This window comes from Misgurnus anguillicaudatus, chromosome 1 (assembly GCF_027580225.2).
Source record: "Misgurnus anguillicaudatus chromosome 1, ASM2758022v2, whole genome shotgun sequence".
In the NCBI taxonomy this organism is placed as follows: domain Eukaryota; kingdom Metazoa; phylum Chordata; class Actinopteri; order Cypriniformes; family Cobitidae; genus Misgurnus; species Misgurnus anguillicaudatus.
The window spans coordinates 9,672,989-9,687,457 of record NC_073337.2 but is presented as its reverse complement, the minus strand read 5'-3'; positions in this window follow the sequence as shown (position 1 = coordinate 9,687,457).

Below are 14,469 nucleotides of genomic sequence, written 5' to 3'. Positions count from 1 at the left end.
TGCTTGCATGGGGTGGTTTTTCAGACCTTTAGGAAAAGGTGTATTTTTGGAAATAATGAAATAAAGTAATTTCTACCGGAATCTATAAATATTTTAAATGAAAAAATTTAGTTCTTTTTTCTATCTTTATTATTTATTTTTTGTATTATATAGTTCCTATATTGTGATTATTGTCTATTCTGTGCTGTGTGTATGTTTGTGTACTACTGCAGCTGTGAGTCCAAGACAAATTTCCTGTAAAGGACAATAAAGTATACTCTAACTCTAAAGATGTTTAATTGAACAATCTCTATGTCGATGGTCTCACTAACTTTGACTGACTAGAAACACATTTATACTAAACACATTTACGGTTTCACAACATTTTTGAGTAAAAACCTTGGTAACAACCACTGGAGACTCATATCAGCATTCATAGAAAATACAGCCAAGGTGAAACTAAACAACGTTACGAAAAGAAATGTAGAATAGAATAACTAGATTTATTACACGGCTCTCTGGAATGCTTGATTCTGATTGATCAGTTGAGACATTTGCAGGTTCATTCTTTTCAAATAATAACCGCTCCAAAGTAATAACGCATAGCCGGTACTACTTGTATGTTTTTAAATCCCTCCGCGCCAACAAAGATTACTGTTTGGCGCCATCTTGTGACAAACACTGGACAACCACAATTAAGAATGGAAAATTTTGACATTAATTTTAACATGTACGGAAAAAACAGAACATTTAAACAGTGGATAGAAGAACGAACAACGACAAGACACAGAGAGCTTACTGAGACTGAACTTGAAAAAATAGAGCATGACAGCTATGAAGCCAACACAAAAAAAATACAGAATGGGCATTAAAACTTCTCAAAGACTGTCTAAAAGAGAAAAAATGGAGACAGACAAGTATGAAGCAGAGGATCTTAATAAGGTATTACGATCATTTTATGCATCTGTGCAAAGTTTTGCGGAAGGATAAAAATGTTAATTTAAAACATATATGCCAATAAAATGTTTCAAATTCATATTCATGTCCAGTTTCTTTTTCTTATGTGGCAAGTAGCCGTGTAATAAGCGGGATAATGTAGAGGCAGCCTGTAGTTATCGCGAATTTCCCGATAACTACCGGCTGCCTCTACATTATCCCTTACATAATGAAATGAATATATAACTAATAAACTATACAGTATACAGTCGTATGCAAAAGTGCACCCCTGACAATTTCTTTTTATTTCATTTTTAAATATTTGGGTGTTTAGATCAGCAATTTCATTTTGATCTATCAATGACACAGTAATATTTCAGTAGAAATTATCTTAATATGTAAGCTTAGTTTATTTATGTATATCATTTAGACCATTTAGACAAATATTCTGTATGTTTACATTGAAAATATGTAATGTGTTAAAATTGTGTACTGTCTGTTTAAGAATTTGGAGACAATTTTGTCAATGTGTCATATTTTCTAAAATATATCATAATTTTTCTGATTCCATATTTATTTTAATAAGCCAAAAATGTCTCCTGTGTCCTGCTGACAGGCGCGGTGTGCGTGCAGCAGCTGGCGCAAATTATGGGTCCTCCGAAGGTTAATCTCATTTCAGTTCTCTTCGTGGACTTCTGAGGCTGCCACCTTGAAAGACCGAGTGCTCACCTTTAAAAGGGATACTCCATCATTTTGTCATATTAAACTATGTTATTACCTTAACTGAGAAGAGTTGATACATACCTCTATCATCTTAATGCATGAACTTAAGCACTGTGGCGCGCGGCGACACTTTGGTAGCACTTAGCTTAGACCAGTTCATTCAATGGTACAGAGATGAAGTTAGAAATGACCAAACACATCAACGTTTTCCCTATTTGAAACGAATAGTTATACGATCAAATATAGTGGCACAAAATAAAACCTGGCTCTTTTAAAAGCGGGTTAAAAAGAATAACTATAATGTATGCCGCAATAGCACTTTTGGGAGTACTTTGACTTGCCTGAAAAATCCGCTCCCCTTCTCCCTCTCATGCTGAGAGGGAGAGTGTGGGAAAAACTATTAAATATAATTTGTAGTTAAAAGTTAGACCCCCCATAATAGTTTTGTCATTTCTATTTGATAGTTATTGGATTAAAAATTGGTTAGTTAATTATTCAGCACATGCATGTATATCAGAGGCGGTCTTAACATAGAGGCATAGGTAGGCGGCCGCCTGGGGCCCCCCACCAGCGGTCAAATTAGGGGGGGCCCCAACAACCTAATAAATAGCTTACATAAATAAATAAAACCCTTATCATCACGAACACTTCAAAAGCATTGTAAATTGTATTAATATTCTTAAGAAATACGTTGAAACTTTAAAATGTCCAGTTCATGTTCTGTCACTAAACACTTACACCCCCTTCTTTCACAATGAAATGGACTAGTCCATAACGGTGCGCACTGCGGCGCGAAAGGTAAACGTGACACTGGGACTGGGAAAGTACACGAACAGAGACGTATCAAGACAAATAAATGCGAAAATGGGGCTTTGGTGAGTCAACATTGATAAAAATGATTTTGTGGTGAAGTAAATGATGTTACTACAGAAAAAAATATTGTAACCCTACAGGGCTCCAGACTGTGATTAAATAGTCGCATTTTGCGAGTATTTTCCCCGTCTATGTGACTATTTTTTATTAAACGTCGCACTGGCGCGACTGAAATTTAAATACAATTATATTAATATAATGCATAGGCGATTACGTCTGCGGCGCATTCCTGTTGCTGCCGCTCCCCCGCCGTTCTATCACAGCTCAGGTGCATATCACCTCTCTAAATCCATCTCTTTTGTACACTTTTGACCGCTTCTGCCCTGATTGTTTTGAGGGGTGGTCTATGGAGACTGCAGGCGAGAGCCTCTGCTGTCGTTTTTGGGAGAAATGACGGGTTTAAAAATGACGCGAACTAATATTATGTCAGAGTCCGGTGCTTGTGTTGTAATTAACGATGCTGCACAGTGTTTTTTATGTGTATGTAAGAGCTTTCTCTGATATTTCAGCGCAGTTGATGAAATAATCTCCCCGCAACCTCCACACGCTTGCAAAATGACACTAATAAAAAAGGCGGAGATCAGCTGCTTTAGTTATCAACGAAAGCCTAAAAATAGTGCTGTACACTGCATATTCACGCTAGAAGTCAGAAAAAACGTAATACATTGTGCTCAGTACCTCATTTCAAGTCCTGGCCAAATGATTTCTTCAGAGTGCATGGAGACATTTTGTAGTGATTACAGCACAATAATGTGATTTCTTTATGTGTTAAAGTAGCCTAAAGCTTTTATAACTAAGTAATAAAAAGTTGATTGTAAGTTGGTTTACAGTAAGGCAAATATTATGTTAAAAATAAAAGTATGGTCAAGTAAAAAAAAGTATGTATATAAAGAATACAATTATTTGTATTTGTAATTAATTTGTTAATGCATTAAACATGTTTGGACTTAGGTTTTAATGAATTATTAATGCATTAAACATGTTTGGACTTAGGCTACGTTTACATGGAAACGATCTGAAAAGAAACCGCAAAAGTGGCGTTGCGTTATCACTTTTTATTCCGCGTTTATACGAGCATTTTGAGGGGGAAATCTGCATGCATGGTGACGCAAAAGTGTGTGATATTCTATGTAGTATGCACTCCAGGCGGCTAGGTGGCAATGTAAAGCACTGACACACAACAACACCAAGTCCGTGAGCCTGCGTACAACCTTCTTCCTGGTTCTCCCAGGTCTCGTCCAAAGCCGTCTGGTTTGCCTCCGACGAATTGGCGCATCAACAGTTTGACTGAGGTAATTAATGCGCCTTCTCTGATCAGTAATACTTGCTGTGAATAATTCGTACAACTGCTGGAAAGACTTGTATATTTATCAGAGCTGCTATGGCAACTTGAAGGTCCGACGTATGGAAATAATCTGACATGTTTGTTGTTATTTTCCTGAACTGGCGCATGCCTGTGACGTAAACACGTACGCGACGAGAGCCACCGTGAGCAGACTTTTGCGTTTTTAATAGGGCCGGGACTTTAACGCGTTAATTAAGATTAATTAATTACACAAAAAATAACGCGTTAAACATTTTAACGCATTTTAATCGCACTTATTAATAGAGTCATTCGTAAATGCTGCAGACCCTGTTTTAGTTCGAGAACTCCGGAGTTGTGCTGCAGTTTAAATAAAAGTAGACGGAACCTAAACGAACAGCTGATTTTAACGCATCAGTTTCAAAGTAAAAATGATTTATTCTGGTAAATGGAGGTTTGCAACGGAGGTTTTGCCCAATAAACATCTACCAACAAACTACAGATTATTTTAACATGTATCCTAATGTCTGTTATATGTTAATGTATGAGTATTGTTGGGTTTAAATATTGTTGTAATGTTGTTTTGTTTCCATTTAATTAGCTTATTGCGAGTTTAATTTAAGTTTTGTTTGCTACTTTAAAATGAATTTCGTTTCAAATAATTTGTCTACTAATTATAAACAATGTTTTGTTGTTAGGTTTTGTAAATATAAATTAAAAAGAACATTAAAAGCAACACCGTGCATCTCATAAGTCCTTTTCACACATACAGTCTTTACTGGTAATTTACTGGTAAATTGCAGTTAACATGTCATGTGTGAACAGAACCTTTCCAGTAAATCAGTGCTCCCAATTTACCAGTAAGACAGGTTGTAAGATTAACAGTAATTTGCCGGTAAGCGCTGTGTGTGAACGAAAAATATAGCATTACCGGCATTTAGATGATGTCAGACCGCGCTGACAGATCGGCGGGCCAATCAGAAAGTTTTTTATACAGGTGACGCGGTTTCCCCCAGACTGTTTACAGACGTTTCCACACACATGTTGCTTAAAAGTCGAGCACACCTGAAGTTAACATCCACATTTCTTCACCAAAGTTGTTTAAAACAGCTTACCATCTAATTGCCAAATTGCCGACGTCCTTAGCACACCATCTGTGAAGCCTAATGTGCAAACACGCAGGTTCCGTTTGACGCCGCCTAACGCAATGTTGTTTGGTCAGATGGTCACGAGCAACTTCGCGACCGTTTGCCACAGATGTGAAAACAAAATACGGACCGTGGATATTAAGTCATAACCCGCCGTTTACAAATACGACACGGACGGAGCTCGCCGGCCGCGCGCCACAGGTAACTTCCGCTTTCTCTCCGAGTTTACCGGTATTTTGATACTGTTGTGTGAATGATGTCTTACTAGTAAAAAGACGGAAGGTCACTGCATGTGTCAACAGCACATTTTTGTATTCACTGGTAAATTCATTCTGGTAAATTCTTGGTAATTTACCAGAATTACTGTGTGAAAGAGGCTATTGATGCATATGCTACCGAATGCCAAAACATGCAGTGAGTAGCCTATATCACTTAAAAATCAGCTTGGCAGTGCCCAGAAATTACATTTACACGCGCATTTAGAGCATATAGCAGCACGTTTGATTTGCGGTGTGCTTAAGACTTTCAAAAATCAACTTCATATTAATTTTAATAGGCTACTTTGACGGAGGACACGCACAGAGAATAGCGACGGCAGGTAAAGGAAAAAAGTTAAATGGTGTTTTTCTGACGAATAGAGTCAGTTTGTAAGAACATTTTTAAATGGACTATAAGATCATCAATATGAACTCTGAACAATGAACTATTATAAACATAACAGCAAGAAAACCTGAAGAGGATCTTGCAACATTAAAGAAACAAGCATTTATGTATGCTAAAGCTATATATCACCTCTTATTTTTTAATTTAGTTAAGTTTCAATGGTAAGACTAAAAGCGCGTACATTACGCAGCGCTTTTCACTTCTACCATAAAGACTCAGAAGGCAAGTGAACGTTTGAATGACATTTATTCCATGTTAAAATAAAAGACAGAAATTCGAATCAGTCTCAAAATAAAAGAGATGCTTGAGTCTCATAAGATTTTGGCATATGCCCCGCCTTTCGTCCGGGTCTAGCTGTTGTCCGGCAGATCCTGCCTGATGTTGAAGGCAGGGGCGGAGCCTACCCCCAAAAGTGAAATAGATCAACTGGCTTGATTGCTAGGATATCAAAGAGATGTCAATCCTGAAACAAAAGAAAATGTTAAGGAATCAGACTTCTTAAGCTACAACAGCTATTTATTGGAACCCCCCAAAAATAAAGCCACAATAGGCATAGGCATTCACTTTAATGTCTGATTCACACAAAAGGAATAGGATAAGAATTACAATATGCTTCGTCGTAAAGTGCCACGGTAGGCTTTACATGGATAGGTAGCCCCGATAGGTGATATGTAAAGCCACGATAGGCCACAACGATCGATAGCCCCGATAGGCAATGTGTAAAGCCACAATAGGCCAAAACGATCGATAGCCCAGGTAGGCGATGTGTAAAGCCACGTGGATTGATAGCCCCGATAGGCGATATGTAAAGCCACGATAGGCCACAGCAATCGATAGCCCTAATAAGCGATGTGTAAAGCCACGTGGATTGATAGCCCCAAAAGGCGATATGTAAAGCCACAATAGGCCACAGCAATCGATAGCCCTGATAGGCGATGTGTAAAGCCACGTCGATCAATAGCCCCGATAGGCGATGTGTAACACCACGGTAGGCCACATCGATCAATAGCCCCGATAGCCGATATGTAAAGCCACGATTGGCCACGATAGGCCACTTGATCGACAGCCTCGATAGGCAATGTGTAAAGCCACGATAGGCCACGTTGATTGATAGCCTCGATAGGCAATGTGTAAAGCCACGATAGGCCACGTTGATTGATAGCCCCGATAGGCAATGTGTAAAGCCACGATAGGCCACGTTGATTGATAGCCCCGATAGGTGATGTGTAAAACCACGATAGGCGATATGTAAAGCCACGTTGATCAATAGCCCCGATAGGCGATGTGTAAAGCCACGATTGGCCACGTCGATCGATAGCCTCGATAGGCGATACGTAAAGCCACGATAGGCCACTTGATCGACAGCCTCGATAGCCAATGTGTAAAGCCACAATAGGCCACGTCGGTTGATAGCCCCGATAGGCGATGTGTAAAGCCACGTCGATCGATAGCCCCGTAAGGTGATGTGTAAAACCACGATAGGCGATATGTAAAGCCACGTCGATCGATAGCCCCGATGGCGATACGTAAAGCCACGATAGGCCACTTGATCGACAGCCTCGATAGGCAATGTGTAAAGCCACGATAGGCGATGTGTAAACCCACGTCGATCGATAGCCCCGATAGGTGATTTGTAAAACCACGATAAGCGATATGTAAAGCCACGTTGATCGATAGCCCCGATATGCGATGTGTAAAGCCACGATAGGCCACATCGATCGATAGCCCCGATAGGCGAGAAGGCCGTGGAGAACACTTACAGGGCAACGTTTTGCAATTTAGTGCGAAGACCGCAAAGGGCAAGATACGGGGCAATGATATGCTGTATGCAACAAAGACGGTTACGGGGCAACGACTTCCCATGTAGCGTGAAGACCGAAGGCAATGATGCGGGGCAACGATATGCTGAATCATAATAAAGGCTGCGGAGGATAGATGCGGGGCACCATATGCAATGTAATAAGTCGGTTGTGGTATTCATGACACAATGTAACCATATGCTGATTAGCGAGAAGGCCATGATACACATCAACAATTTGCAGTATAGCAGTATGACTGCGAATGCTGGATACAGGCAATGATATGCCACGCAGCAAGGAGGTCACGAGAGCCATGCAATGGGGCAACAATATACCCTATAGTGAGAAAGGCTGCGTATGCTATGTCGGAGGCTGTGATGGAAAGCGACAATATTCCTATAAAAGGCGCTATGCCACAGATAAGTTTAGCGAGAAATGAGACATGGTTGAGTAACCTACACCACCACCAGTATCTGCTGGATCGTACTTTGATCATTATGCAGCTTAAAGCTATAGAAACTGATGAAACGTTGCATTTCAAGTGTATTCACTTTTCAAAGTATTTATGTAGTAAAAAAATGGGATTTTGGCTATGGCTTTAAATTTCAAGTGTATTGATGGCAGGAAAAAAATTAAAATTACCTAGGAAAACAGAATCATAACATTAACATGAAATTGATAAAACAAAGAAATTAAGGTTATTGAATTTTAAGATTAGTAATTATAGACTAGAAAGATTAGAAAATATGGAAGTAAATTAATCTAAACTGTACGAACTAAATGTGAATGAACAATACGCACTTGAATGCTTAGTGTCTTGACTGGAGTGTTATTCAAATCCTGAAACTACTAGAAGGTGCGGGATCAGGTTATGTCAATAGACCACGATCAATGATAGCCGACACCATCAATTGCCCTTCTCACGCAGAGATTATGAATACTACACAGAAAATGCTTCCAGGATTTGTCCGGAATCATTAGACTTTTGGGTCATTTATTCTGCCGATTATTTTTCGGAGTCATGCTTACTGCGAAAACCCGGAAAGACATGTGATACATGTAAAGTCCTGCACATGCTTGACTTTTAAGCGCTTCTGAAGTTCGCCAGTTATTCGTAACTCGTATTTTAAATGAGATCATGAGGAGCGCGTGATGCGCTGCTCTGTCATGCAGGTGAATGATCTCAGCTTTAGCAGCACGTATAGTGAGCACGCATCGTTTCACACGGAGAACTTTAAACGTGCATCTTTCGCAATTTTACTAGGTTCTCTTTACGGGAGCGATCCCAGAACATTTACGGGATGTGATTGTGTTGCCACGGTAGCCTCAAACAATTTTAGAGAACATATTTTAGACCATACTGCGAGTCAGACTTCACCTAAAGTCTTTGACAACATGCGATTGACTTGTTTATCCATTAAAGTTTAACTTAATGATATGTGAAAATGTTCAGCATAATTCTTACATAACCTGCAGTTGCAACACCAATATGCATAGCATGATTTGCCTCATAAGAAACTTTTCAATAAACGAGTAATGCTTTGACTTCGTTGCACCTGAACTTGTAATGCATGTAGCGTGGACTTCGCACTAGGGTGGTTAAAATGCACGCTGGGTTTAAAATCAATGAGAGAGAGTTCCATTCCCTGTTACAAGGTAATTTTCAGACCGCTAAGGTATCAGTGATGTGCAACAAAGTTTTAAGAGGTTTGCAGACGAAAAATCCGTTGAAGATTAAGAAAGTTATGATATTTTTATTATAAGAAATCAGAGGAAAGTTATATGGATGTCTATGGAATGTGTGTGACCGAAATGCTGCTTATTTACATGTTTTTGCTTATAACTTTCTCATTTTATGTTCATGAAATTTTAACAGAAGGTAGAACTTTGTTAGTACTTTCAAATTAAATTATAAACATTTGCTGTTTTAGTCAGAATGGGCATCGGACCCATGTTAACCATTATTTTTAGAATGATGCCTGCAGTGGACGTTGTGACATGACGTTCACTGTAGTCTAAAACAAGAACGTAATATGCAAATTTTCGCGATTTATTTAAATACAATCTCCTCCATGCCATTACCATGTTTCAGCACCAAGATAAAAGATATATATTGTGGTCCATTTACGTTTTATTATTGTCCAGAGTTTAGTGGAAGCACATCGACCGGTTGAAAGTGACACTCAGTTTTAAACCGTTGCTGTGAACTAAAAACACCTCCGAATTGAATACTCAAAATATCAAACGCTTCCGGTGTTCAGACTTGACGTATTTATTGTCGTATTTAGTGAAAACATACTACAACCTTGCGACGATGACTGAATATTGCATGAGACGCATTGTAAAAGTACCGCGCGGGCGGAAGCAGATTTTATTCGATGCGCGTACCCGCGATGTCAGCATTGCTATATTAAATAGAATAAATATATTGTCACATTCCCAGTACTATCGTGTCGGCAATCTCACGGGCTGTGATATAATGATAAAAAACAAATAAAAATAAAAATAATTTAATGATGTAACTTACCTCACACCAAATTAAAATGACAGTACATTTAATGCCACAATTCTTATGAAATGCAATCAATTGATTTCAACTGTGTGACAGCGTTTCCGACGGTCGTCGGACGAAACATTGATAATTGTACATTTGACCGACATAACCAGACAATTACTCGCAATTTGCGCAAGAAATGCAAGTTGAGCGTTACGACTGCGTGCTTATTCCCGTGTTAGTATGCCAATGTGGCCTATCGTCAGTATTGAGCAGGCTGCATAGTGATGTTAACAGTGACATTAACAATGACATTAACAACTAAAATAAGACATCCCGTATATTTTGGTCAAAGACTGCAATAACTGACAAATACAGTAGGTAACATTTAATATGTCCCTTAAATTGGTAGGAACAGGTAGGCACATATCGGGAAGGTTGAATAGGATAGACATATTCAGGAAAATTATGTAAAGCAGTGACCTTACCTTGTTTCTTAGGCAGACACATATGATTTTACACCATTTTGTCGTTTACGCATTTTTTACCATTTGTTTACAACAAACACGCACACAGGGAGCTACACTGCGACCAAAATGGTCGCATATGCGACCTTTTGAACTGCCGTTGCGACCCTAATTTTTAATGGGTCGCAAATGTGCTACCTAATGTTTTAGACAATATTCTATGATTTGCTATAAGCATTTATTAAAACAGAAATGTGGATTTTAAGAATACGTTTTATAACGTGCTCTGAGCCATCAACACGTTGGCTTCATTTTGCGTAAAAGCACGTCGTGTCTCTCCCTATCAGTGTGCGTTTGCGTGCTCAGCTGTTTCTCAATGAATTAGGTGCGACACGACGCAAGCGCAGTCAGTGTCTTCCATGTTTCTGAACTTGAGCAGAGGTCTTTCTTCACTGAGGACGCGGGACCCGTATGGTTCCGGGTTTATATTTTAAATGGTCTGTCGGGTCCAGTTAGGTCCTAGTTTAATTACTTTGGGTCCCAAGTCTGATTAATGTTGTGTTTATAACCCGAGTCGATCGGAAAACGGCCATGAGCGCCACCGCGCTAAAGCTCGAGTGCAGTTTCAGCGTGCCTTCGGTTTCTATGGCGATGGTTCTTGTTACGACCACGCGCAGCATTTTTCTTTCTCACATTTTTTTAATAATCTTAATATTAATAAACCATATCTTTTCTAAAACCATATTGAGTTTAGACAGAGATTGTAGCAAAAAGCAATGCTAATGTCAAGACAATTGCACTGAACGAGCAAATCAATGTAAAGTCTGTCATCGGGACAGCAAGTAGACTTTTAAATCTGAAACAATGAGTGGATAAAGCTTTTTAAATCGGTAAGAGAGAAATAGAAAGATAGAGCAGAAGCATTAAAAGTGCCTATCTAATAGAAATTATTACCATTATAACATCAGTCATAACATCAGTCACATTTATAATATATAGACCTGCACTGTCTATTAATATACTATACATAGTATTGTATTATATTGAGTTTGATAAAAGGGGTCTAATTGCTTCTTATATCAGTGCAAAAACAGTAGGTGTTTTCGTGGTGCTTTGACAAACAGTGTCAGCTTTGTTAATGGCAAAGAAAGTTTGGGGTGGTTAGATTGATGAAATATAATGTGAAATTAATATTAATTTTCAATAAATCAAAGTATTGTGTTGTGTCACACATTATTAGTTCTTCGTCACATGTATAGTAGACCATTATTTGTCAGTGGGTAATAATTGCCTTTTTTACCGGCTACCACCACCAAGTAAATTTCAGATCTGTGGGAAACACTGCAACGTTTAAGAAAACAAGGCGACATGTGCAAAAGATGGCAAGTAAAATAAAAAGCATATCTGTATGTAATACAGTTTCATTATTGTTCATTATTATCCAGAGCGCCTTAATATAACTTGAAAAAATATGTGCGACCAAATCATATTTTGCGCCAGTAACTGAAAAAGTTGGTAGCGCAAGTGCCACCAGTGGAAAAGGTTAGTGTAGTTCCCTGGCACAGATAATTAAGACAGTTGCGTTCGGGTCTTTTTGACGTTAACTTACTCACGCGTTAATGCCGTGCTGTTGAAACGCGATCGCCTTTCAGGAGGAATAATGCCGTAAAAAATATATATATATCTTTGCTTTACAGAGCCTTCGTGTGGTGACTCTCGTTTAGATGAGAAGACAAAGATATTTTAGTTAGGAAGACATCACCCTTCGGTGTTTACCATGAACCGTAACTCCTCAGGCAATCAATATGATCAGTGACACCTGTGCAAGCGTCCAGTGAGTTGCTATGGTCGATTACAGTTTACGCTTAACAGGACTGCATTGCATTTTAATCTGTTCATTGAAATGAAACGGCCTCATTCCTTGCGTTTTTGTGCCAAGTTTGCGAGCTTCCCTAAATAAGGGTCTTTGGCAAATATGAGTTGCGTTCGAAGGGACTGGTCAAACACGCCTACCGTAACCTTGTGTTGCAGTCTGTGAGAACGAGCGGCAAATGAGACGAGTAGCATATCGTGGATGAGAGATCCTGGGAAAAGGTTAAATTGGCACGAAAACATTGCGGGCCGAGTAAACATACCGAATTCACAAATAAGCAGAGGAAGGGCGAGCGTTTTGACATCCGATTCTGCTTGGTACGAGTAACAATCGCTTTGAAAACGTTTGGTTTGCACTAAGCATCGAGCAAACGAACTTCAGCTACGACACCTACGGGCAGCAGGAGAGAGTGTTAGTTCAGCGTTTAAATAGTCAGCATTGAGCTGTGATTGGTAAGCCGATTTTATGAATGAATGTCGTGGTATTAGAGTCTTCCTGGTAGAACTTACGCTGACGCTTTCATATCTGAATCCCACTTAAGAAAACTATAAACCATGTGCAACTTAAAAATGTGCATAATATATTTTTTATATTTTAATTTTAATATAGGCTATATAGTATATTATGTTTTGTTGTTTTTATACGTGAGGTGGGGGATCCGCGCAAATAGGTACCGGAACACAGACAGTCAAAACAACACATTAGTGTTGATTCTGGGACAACAAACTGCGTCATCCTGGAATCCACCCATCTCTGTGTTATTACTGAAACAACACATTTTGTGTTACTTTTAACACAACATGTTTTATACTTGAACACAAAATCAACACAAAATGACACATAATGTCTTAAAATTACACATAATGTGTTAAAAGCTTACCGCACAATGATGTGTATAAAATTAACACATCATTTCTAAGAGTGTATACTAAAAATCCATGTAAAAAAATTACTTCTTAATGTTCTCAGGTCAAATATTTATATGTGATTAAAATGCGATTAATTTAGATTAATTAATTACAAAGCCTCTAATTAATTAGATTAATTTTTTTAATCGAGTCCCGGCTCTAGTTTTTACTCTTTAGACGAGAACGCGACGGTAGATCGTTTTTAAGATTTCCACTCTGGAGGGTGGTTTCACTTCCCCCAAAACGCCGTCGCAGTGTAAACGAAAGGCACATCCGATAAAATAGTTTTACGTTTTTACCCTTGAGCGTTCTCGTGTAAACAGGCCCTTAGTTTTACTGTTTATTTTTTGTTTTTACACGACCCAGTGACTGGTGCCACCAAATTGAGGCGCCACCAACTGTACAACTTGGTGGTGCCAGTGCAACCTCTCTCAAATGCTAGTCTGGAGCCCTGCTGATGTTATGTTTGGGATGTTTTCGGGGTGCTATTGAGTATTAATTTGGCCACAACTTTCAGCAAATGGAATGATTTTTGGTGAAAAATCTTATGTTGACACATATTTTGGGAAAATGCTATGAACATTTTTCAAAAACTCAACAATACACTGTGGGAAAATTCACAACCCTTTTGTTATGTTTGTGAAGAAAACATCAAAGAAAACCTATTTTTAATATAAAGGGCCCTATCTTGCACCCAGCGCAATTGACTTTGTCAGTGACGCATGTATCATTTCGTATTTTGCACCGGCGCACAGCGGGGTTTTCCCTCCACAGACGCACGTCGGCAAACTAGGGAATGAACTTGCGCTCCCTGGGCGGTTCAGCGCAAAAAAGGAGGCGTGTTCCGGCGCAAACCATCCCTGATGCTATTTTGCAGTTTCAAAAAACAATTGCGCTACTAACCAAAAAAAACTAGTCTAAAGTCAGTGGTGCGTTGCGCGTAGTTCATTATGCTATTTTAAGGGCGCATGCTTGACCATAATGTTTAGCGTGCACAACGCGCATTGCTTATCTAATCTACATAGATGCAACAGTTAATTTTGCAAATCATAAATTGTTACAATAAAAAATATTAACACATGAGATAGGGGAAACCATTGTAGTGAGCATTGTGGTGATAGTTGTTATGTATTGTGTGGCTGCGTTAAAAAATTCTCATGCAAATAACGATTAAAATATTTTCATAAGTTTGTTGTGTGGCTGTATTACGTTTATTTTATGTAAATTATAATTAAAATGTTTTCATAAGAAACCTTAATGTATATGAACTTGATTTGTATAAGCGTACTTTGGGGTTGGACCT